The sequence below is a fragment of the Quercus lobata genome, chromosome 7 (genome assembly GCF_001633185.2).
Source record: "Quercus lobata isolate SW786 chromosome 7, ValleyOak3.0 Primary Assembly, whole genome shotgun sequence".
Taxonomy (NCBI): Eukaryota; Viridiplantae; Streptophyta; class Magnoliopsida; order Fagales; family Fagaceae; genus Quercus; species Quercus lobata.
The window spans coordinates 3004701-3014289 of NC_044910.1; the positions used below are offsets into that span (position 1 = coordinate 3004701).

General features: G+C 35.8%; 2 pseudogenes; both read right to left on the reverse strand.

Annotated features, from left to right (window-relative positions):
• Positions 1 to 202: 202 nt before the first annotated feature.
• On the reverse strand, positions 203 to 3347 carry LOC115951397 (annotated as a pseudogene).
• A 1775-nt stretch (positions 3348 to 5122) lies between these two features.
• LOC115954212 lies at positions 5123 to 7636 on the reverse strand (annotated as a pseudogene).
• Positions 7637 to 9589: the final 1953 nt, after the last annotated feature.

Consider the following 9589-nt stretch of genomic DNA (forward strand, 5'->3'; position numbering starts at 1 on the left):
GTTTCCCAAAAGTAAAATTGTTAAATCCTACATAATACCGATCATGTCATAAAAGGATATTATTAAATAAAAGGATATATTAACAAAACGTAAATAAAAATAAAACTTAATTAGTACTTATATATCTCACATAAACCACACTACCATTAAGTTCCATCACATAACTTATAAGAACGAAAAAGAGGGATGACAAGATATTTAACTACGAGGCTAAAGCATCCATGAACTCTGCATCCTCCAACATAGCCTGCAAGGTCTCAGGTAAGAGGCAAGATTCAAAATCCATGCTTCCTTCTTCTGCCCCAGAAAACACTATTAAACTCCCATCAAACTTGTTGCTAGGACCAGTCCGCACTGCGATAGGTCTTCCCCAACCGATGTCATTACCATACACATTAAACCGCGGCAAGCTCACTGTAATAAATTTATTATTACTTGTTAACCCAAGGCGTTTATATATCTTTGGGGCTTTCACCCAATGCTCTACATTCTTCCTCTCTTCTTCAGTTGTTTGAGAAGCAACCACCTTATTTATCTGCAAAGTCGCCCTACCTAGTCCTTGTTCAAGAAGATTACCTGCACTAGTTGTTACATTCCCATTCAAATGTGAGTTCCCAAAGTACTTTTATGGTATTGGTGGTTGAATTCTTTGCCTTGTTCCCATAACTAGCTGACAACGAACCTCTTGATTAGCATCAAAACTGATAGACCACAAACTAAATGATCCCTTGTGATAGAAATTAATTAATTAATTAATCAAGTTATTAATTAATTAATTTATCATGCAAACACGTGGTAACACAAACAAATCACCAATAAACTAATTATGCAGCGGAAAATAAATAATACGGTGATTTGTTTACGAATAAGGAAAATCTAACGGCAAAAACCCCATCGGATGATTTTTAGATCACCACTCCCGAAACTCCACTATTATCACAACAAGCGGTTACAAGTAAAGGAATCCCAAGTACCTTACCAACCTACAGTTGAACCCTTACCCCAATACCCAATTGGACTTATTCTGTAGTAACAACTCCCCTTTCTGATGCACGACTTCCAAGTACGTGACTAACCAATTGCGCAGATCCCAGTACGCGACTTCAATCACCAACTAAGAAGGTTGTTGATTGCAAAGTTCTTCAGTTCATCCACACGATGAAGATCAAGAAGATGCTTGGTCACAAAACCCTACGATACACATACACAGCAACTTCTTCAAGAGAAAAAGATGAACTAGGGCAAGAACTTTGTCTCCGGTCACAATTTGCTTAAATAGAGTTTGCTTAATACTTGTGCAACTTGTGAACTGTTTGACGGCCCTTAAAACAATCCTTTCATATGTCTAGGGTTAGGAGAAAAGAAAGCTCAAATACATATTCACGGATCCCAAGAAAATCATATTAGAATTTTGAGATTCTTAAACCTCGACAAATAGGAGGTGTCGAGCAGGTGTTGAGCACACCAGGCTTTGAACAGCTTTCTTAAACTCGATAGATGCAGCTATCGAGCTTTAATGAATCTGTACTATTAGTTTGTTTTCTTGGACAGACTTGAAGGTTTCAATACTTGATCTTGAAACATGATTTCTTGAAGTATTTAAACACATCCTAAATCTACCCAAATACAAGTAAAGTGCGTTTTGTCAAAGAATAAGTCAATTACATAAAATAGTGACATATGTTCTTAACAAATGAAACACATATGTCCTAACAGGAACGTCGGCTACGAACCACAGCTCGCCAAAACAGCTTGAAGGGACGAGATGTTGTTGTTGGTGCTCATTTCAGCATTGGCTTGCTTTAAGTTGTGCGATTTTCTCCTTTGAAAAATGAAAAACTTTTTGTTTGAGCGATGGAGGAATGAACCTCTCATCAGGGACTTCATTGTGATGAAAAAGAATGCGAATGGGAAAATCGATAATACCATCAAAAAAGTAACGTTGGAAAATTGGACCAGATTGTGGTAGGAGATCAATATTATTATCCCTAGAGAATTCAGACCAAGTGATGAAGAAATGCCAGAATGAAGTGCCATCTACTACGCAGTGATTCATAGTGCAAGCGATGAAGATACCATCAACGAGCTCAGTTACTTGCACAGCCAACAATGGCTTGAAAATACCTTTGTAGTTCAATACGCCATTCATCAAAAAGAAGGAATAGACAATGTCAGGAACATAGGTGGGCTCAATGATATCTGCCACGCTGATATCATCAGCCACTGCATGGACAAACTGGGCTCCATTGCTATTACAATCAAGAAAGAAAGAGCTGGTCTTGTCTTCTTCATTTTCAACCTTAACAAGAGTACCAGCAAGAGGGTAGAATATCTCTAATGTGCTGGACAATGAGGTTTTTAGGTGATCAATCACACTACCCTCTTTTAGTTCATTTTCTTGTGAAGGGGTAGGTTTGTGGGAGAGGAGGCCCTTTTGGCTAAAATCAACCAAGAGCATCTGGATATCCCATGGAGTTAACTCAATACTGAGATTTCTTGTTAGGATTCGCTGTTGGCTGGATGGTACTCGTGGATATGAAGCGAATTTGTGTCGTCTTTGCTTCAAACTAGTAATACTAGTAGACGAGAGCAAAGACACTGGCTATAAAAGTGAGAACACAGTAGGTACCCTGTTTGGTTCTCATTTCTCTCAAGGCAAGGCAATGCAAATAAACGTTCCAAAATCATCATTGTCAAAAGTTTTTTTTTAAACCACCATTATTGAATATCTACTGTACACGTGATTATTGAGAAACTTTACTTTCAACGTTAATTACGTGATAATATGATGATGTCTACACCGACCTCTCAATAATTCCTACCCTATTCACATATTATATAAGAATATGATATTATGCACACTATTACACACATATAAAAAAGTAACTGAAATTATGACTTAAAATCATTATGACTTCAAATCGCAATTTTAATTTTTTTTTTTTTTGTGTTTAAATGTATGTAATAAACACTATTCATGTAAAAATGTCTACATATATATTTTTCTGTGGAAAGAGCTTCAACTAGAAATACCAAATTGCCAAATTGTCCAAATAGACACATCCAAATTCTAACAAAATGCATCTACATAAACAAAATTGGCTTAAATAGTTGTTAAAGAAGTTCTACAGCCATTATCTATGGAGCTTGTTATTTTTCAACATGAATGACCCAGCTTGCTTTTCATTCCCATTCAAATGGTCAAATGTAGACACAAGCATAGTTTCCTCAACCCTGTCCATCTTCATAACTCATCCTTCTTCAAACCTATCCATCTTCATAACCCATCCATCCTCAACCTTACCAAGTTTTGTAGGCAAATCTTGATAAACAGCAACTTCAATCATAGTAGCATAACTTCATTTCCTGTGAGACCTTGTTTCATTTACGGCAACATGTAAGGGATCAACTTGCTTCTTTTTGGATAAGCCATCAACATCACCGTCAACATCAGTTATCCAATGCTTCTACACCTATATCACCAACTCCCTTGGAAAAAGCTATTGTAGACATATCCTTACCCCACAACCAAACTCATCTCATCAAACATCTCAATTTTCTTCTTCAGAAATTGTGCATGACTAGAATTTGCCTATGTTAAGGAGGGGGAAATAAACAATAAAAAAAAAGAGTCAAAAACTAATATGAGACCCATAAGAATAGTGAAAAGATTTAAACTTAATTTACAATGATACAAACTAAAAGTTTCTACCAATAAAAAATAAATAAACAATGAAGTTTATTATGGCAACTTCTTCGTCATACACTATCCTATCACAAGTGATCATTTTCAAATCATCATTTCATCTAAACCATAAGCGGAGTGAGGGGGCTCGAGAGGGGGCAATTCCCCCCTCCCCCCCCCCCCCCCTTTTTAACACCATTCATGCCACTTTTTTTTACTTATCCAAATTTTTTTTTTTTTTTTCACTCACATTGGGACTCAAATTCTATACAATATATGAACAAAAATACATCTCTTGTACAGCTAAACTTGTCAGTGTGACTCAAATTCTAAGCAAAATAATAATAAAATTTACAAGCTTGTGAGGCACCAAAACCTTACCACAACCATTATATTTTTTTCTCCTCTATCTCTTACTTTTTCACAGTTTCAAAGTATGAATTTTTGCTATATCCAAAATTTTAATACCTAGAAGAATAGAGAAAGGAAATGTTGAAAAGGAAGCAAAGATGTAATTTTCTAAGTATATTTATACCCTTAACACTTCTAGATTGAATTATTTTCATAAGTTATTTTGAACAATCAAATTAGATATCTAAAATTTTGGTCTTTTGATTAATCTCTTACTTTGGTTGTGAGTAACTATGGATGGGCTAATTTTGCTTCTTTGTTTTAAAAATTAATATATAAAATAAATATTTGTAGTTAATTAAAATTGTAGAGAATCCTAAATGTAATGAGTCCGGGGAATTCTAAACAAGCTCATATCAAGATAGATTTTGCAATCTTCCTTCGAATACTTCTTTAAGAAGGAATTTTTTTTTATTACTATCCTAATAATAGAGATCAAGTTCGAAGAACATATCTACAATGTGGACCTTGTCAACTAGTTGACCATACTTTTCCACAAAGAGAATTTGAAAAAATAAAGTGTTGATTTAATTCAACATTTTTTTTTTGGCTAAATTAATTTAATTCAACATGGTTCAATGAATATAAGGATCAATATTTTTATTATTTTCCTTTAATGTTGCCTCCCCTAAGCTGAAATTTTGGCTCTGCCACTAATCTAAACCCGCTTTTCCTATTACAAAGTTCTACAATAATAGTCCAATTTTTTTAGTGTTTTAAAGCAATGTTCTACATGCTTTGGTGTACATTCAATGACAAATTTCTCACTAATTTCTTTAGCTACTTTAGCAAATGATGCATTTTTAAATGTGTTGAATTTCTTATTCCCATGAAGAGTCTCATCTGCAAGTATCTCAAGTAACAAATTCTACATGGGTGTGACCACCTAAAGTTGTGTTCTTGGCATCCTTGTCCTTCTCTGAGTATTTTTTTTTGCTTCCCATTGCTATTATATTCTAGTACAATGATATTCGCAAGAAACATGAGACAAAATCACCTCATTGAATTATTTATGACATTCAAGCAATTAACTCTTACATAGACAACACTACCATTAAGTTTTGCATCACATTTTTCAAGAACATTGAAGATCACCAACAACATCTAGAGGCTTGTAATTTCAAATTGCATTTCCAACATATTTCCGTGTAAAAGAAGGTTCACAACAAAGTTTAATTATGAGGCTAAAGCCTCCATGAACTCTGCATCATTTGCCATAGGCCCATAGCCTACAATGTCTCTGGTGAAAGACAAGCTTCAAAATCCATGCTTCCTTCTTCTATCCAAGGAAACACTGTTAACTTTCCATCATACTTATTGCTAACACCACTTCGCACAGCAATAGGTCTTCCCCAGCCAAAGTCATTACCATACACATTGAATCGCGGCGAGCTTCCAGTGATCATTGCATTACTTGTTACGGCACTAAGGCTGTGTTTGTTTTGACTTCAAATCATTTCCGGAAATGTTTTTCCGTAAAAGTGGGTGTTTGGCAGCACACAGAAAATACGGTCAACGGTAAATGATTTCCGCTTTGACCGGAAAATACCCTTGTTTTGGTGTAAAATGATTTCCGTTGCTATTTTCACTTCAAACCATTTTCGGACTCAGATGCACAGAGAGAGAGAGAGAAAGAAGAGAAATCGCGAACCCAGAAACTGACTCCGACGAACCCAGAAAACCCAAGACCGAGCTCGTTCGTCGAGCAATGCCCAAACCCATTCGTCAAACCCAAAAAACCCATTCAATCGCACCATCTCAGACCCTCATCGCACCGATCGCACCACCGGTGAGATCGTCGCACCCCAGCATCGATCCACCCAAAACCGATCATTCTCGTGCATTTTTGTTGGGTATTGAGAATTTGGGTTTTGTTTCTTTTGGGTTTTGATGAATTTGGGTTTTGTCCTCGACCCAGCTTCGTCGTCCTCGACCCAGATTCGTCGTCCTCGACCCAGCTTCGTTGTCCCCATTCATCAAACCCAGTCGCCTCTCTCTCTCTCTCTCTCTCTCTCTCTCTCTCTCTCTCTCTCAATTTGACTGGATTTGATGAATTTTTTTTGTTGGGATTTGTTTCTTTTGTGTTTATTTACTAAGAAATGATATTAATATTTGTTTGGAAGTTGAGAAAATGTGAGAAACATGATAAAAATGGGTTTTCTAGAGCATTTTCAAGAATACAACCAAACACCAGAAAATATTTTCCAAAATATTTTTTGGAATGCAACAAAACACTTGAAAATATTTTCCTTTCCGAAAATAGCATTTCCGGAAAATATTTATTTTTCAGAAAATATTTTACGGGAACCAAAGACAGCCTAAATTTAAATGTCTTTGGGGAGTTTACCCAATCCTCTATATACTTCTTCACTTCTTCTGCCGTTTGAGAAGCAACTGCCTTATTTATTTGCCAAGCCACCCAGCCTAGTCCATGTTCAAGAAGATTGTCTACGGTAGTTGTTATGTTCCCATATAAAACTGCATTTCCTACGTACTCAGCTGGCAATGGTGGTTGTATTCTTTGCCTCACTCCCACAAGTAAACGGTAATGAACCTCTTGATTATCCTCGTAATGCTGGCTGCGAACCACAGCTCGCCAAAGATGACCCATTACTGCTAGAAGGGACGAGATGGTGGTGGTGCCCATTTCAGCATTGGCTTTTGCTTTGAGTTGTGCGATTTTCTCCTTGGAAAAATGAAAAACTTTTTGTTTGAGAGGTGTAGGAAAGGACCTCCCATCAGAGATTTCATTCTGATGGAAAGGAATATGAAGTGGGAAATCGATAATACCATCAAAATAACAACGTTGGAAAATTGGAGGAGATTGTGACGTGGCATCAATATTATTTCCTCTAGATATTTCAGACCAAGTGTTAAAGAAATGCCAAAATGGACTACCATCGACTACACAATGGTTTAAAGTGCAGCCGATGAAAATACCATCAACAAGCTCAGTTACCTGCACAGCTAACAATGGCTTGGAAATGCCTTGGTAGTTCAATACGCCATTCATCAGAAAGAAGGAGTTGACAATGTCTGGAACATATATGGGATATGCAATCAAGGATATCTGCCACAGTAACATCATCAGCCACCGCATGAACAAATTGGGCTCCAAGGTTATTGCAATCAACAAAGAAAGAGGTGGTCTTGTCATCATCGTTGTCAACCATGACAAGGCGACCAGCAAGAGGGTAGAATATATCTAATGTGCGGGACACAGTCTTTTAGGTGATCAATCACACTGCTAGCTTGTAGTTCTTTTTCTTGTGAAGGTGTAGGTTTGAAGAAAAGGAGACCCTTTTGGATATGATCAACTAAGAGCAGCTGGAGATCCCATGGAGTTAAGTCAATCCTTCGAGTTAATTAACTCTTTGGGACTCGATGCTGCCTGAATGGTACTGGTGGATATGAAGCGAATGTGTGTCATCTCTGCTTCAAACTACTGCTACTAGATGAGTGCAAGGAGCTTTATGATACCGTATGAAAAATATCTGTGAAATAGACATGGTTCAAAATATGTGTGAAATAAACATTACTCTTAACAGTATGTTATGTTTAATTCTCCCAGCAAAGAAAGAAAAAGGACAATTATGCACGGCCTATTACACACAATCTACACAAATTTCAATTTTTATACAGAAATCATGATTTAAAATAAAAATTTTAATTCAAAAAATAAATCATGTGATCGGGTAAAAAATGCCAAACTGTCCTCGACAACGTTAACATCATTGCCAAATTTGTGGAGCCCAACATCTACGTAGCCAATGTCTCGTCTTGTATCACCATGTGAACACTGAAATCATGTTTAGTCTTTTTGCTCTCATATTTTTTGCATGTACGTTTGTTACCAGTTTGCCTGAATTGCTGTCTTCCATCTTTTCTTTTTGATAAATTTCATTAACTTACCTTGATATTTGAGATAATGCCAATTAGGTTTAGATCATTTCAAATTTGATCAATTTGGTCTTTATAACCAACTTAGTCTCTAAGACAAAGAACAAAAAAAATTCACATATTAAACATTTAATTTTTTTTCAATTACCTCACAATCATTAGGCTAACACTCGTATATCATAATTATTGCCAAATAATTTTGGAATTCCACGTTAGGTAGAATCGCAGTCACAACAGTATGGCCAAGGGTGTGTTTAGTTGAAGCTAGAATAGGATAGATGGAAAATAAAAGTGAGAAAATATAAAAGAAAATAGGAGTGGGTGTTATTTAGTAAGAAGGGAAAGAGAAAAATTTTAAATAAGAATCAAACATTTTCCACCCAAACCCACAAAAGCCTGCCTCTCCAAAATGAAGAGAAAACAGGCATTTTCACGCCTATTGCTGGTGAATGACAAAAGTGTCATCACCAACTTTTTGTCTTCTTTGTACTTTTTCCCTTTTTTTTTTTTCTTCCATTTCTTATAAACAAAACGTTGGTTTTGGGCTTTTTCTTTTTCTTTTTTGGGTGCTCATCTCACATTTTTTTTCTTTTTCTTTTTTTTCCTTTTATCTTTTTTTTTGGGGGGGGGGGGATTTGCTTATTTTATAAATAAAAAAATATTAAAGTGTCCATATAAAAATTTTTAATTAAAAAATGTGTTACTTTTTATTTATATATTTAGTAAAGATATAATAGTAAATTTATACCAACTTTATTTCTTATTCTCTTATTTTTCACCTCAACCAAGCAAAAAAGTTTTCCATCCTTCCACTTTTTCACCTCTCCAATCAAACACAAATAAAGGAAATCTAAATATTTTATATCCCCTCACTTTTCCATCTTCCCAACCAAACAGACTCTTAAAGCATTAGTATCAACTCTTCTTAAAAATTTAGCATTTGACACATTAAAAAGCTACTTTATCTATTAACACACCATTTTACAACTAACTCTATGTCACACCTCTTAATTTTCACTTCTATTCCTTTTTTTTAAACTCTCTCTCTCTCTCCAACAGCAACAACCGCATCCCCATAGCCCTCTACCACCATATACCCACAAACCACCATGACCACCGTAAAACCCAAATCCAACAACAATAGAAATCCACCACCACCACCAAAATTGCAACTCATTGTCACAGCTTACACAAAACCCAAATCAAATCAAAAACCCATTACAAAACCTAAACAATAAAATAAAAAAATAAAAAACCTCCATCACCAATCTAAGAAATTCACTGCAAAGCAAAGTGGCTATGGCCATGGAGAACCACGCATCAAAAGCAACCACACCCAAAACTCACATCCAATTTCTCTTTGAGATTAACCCAAACCCAAATCATACATCCAAACCCTCAAACCAAATCAAGGAACCCAAACTCACGGACCTAAAATAAACCCCCAAAAATTCATTCTTTTCAAACCCTAAACAACCACACCCATTCCAACAAATCCCCAAACCCACAAACAATGGGAAAAGGAGATTTTTAGCCAAAAACAAATCTAAAAAATAAGGGAAAAGGGATATATAAGGGAAATAGAGAAAGGGG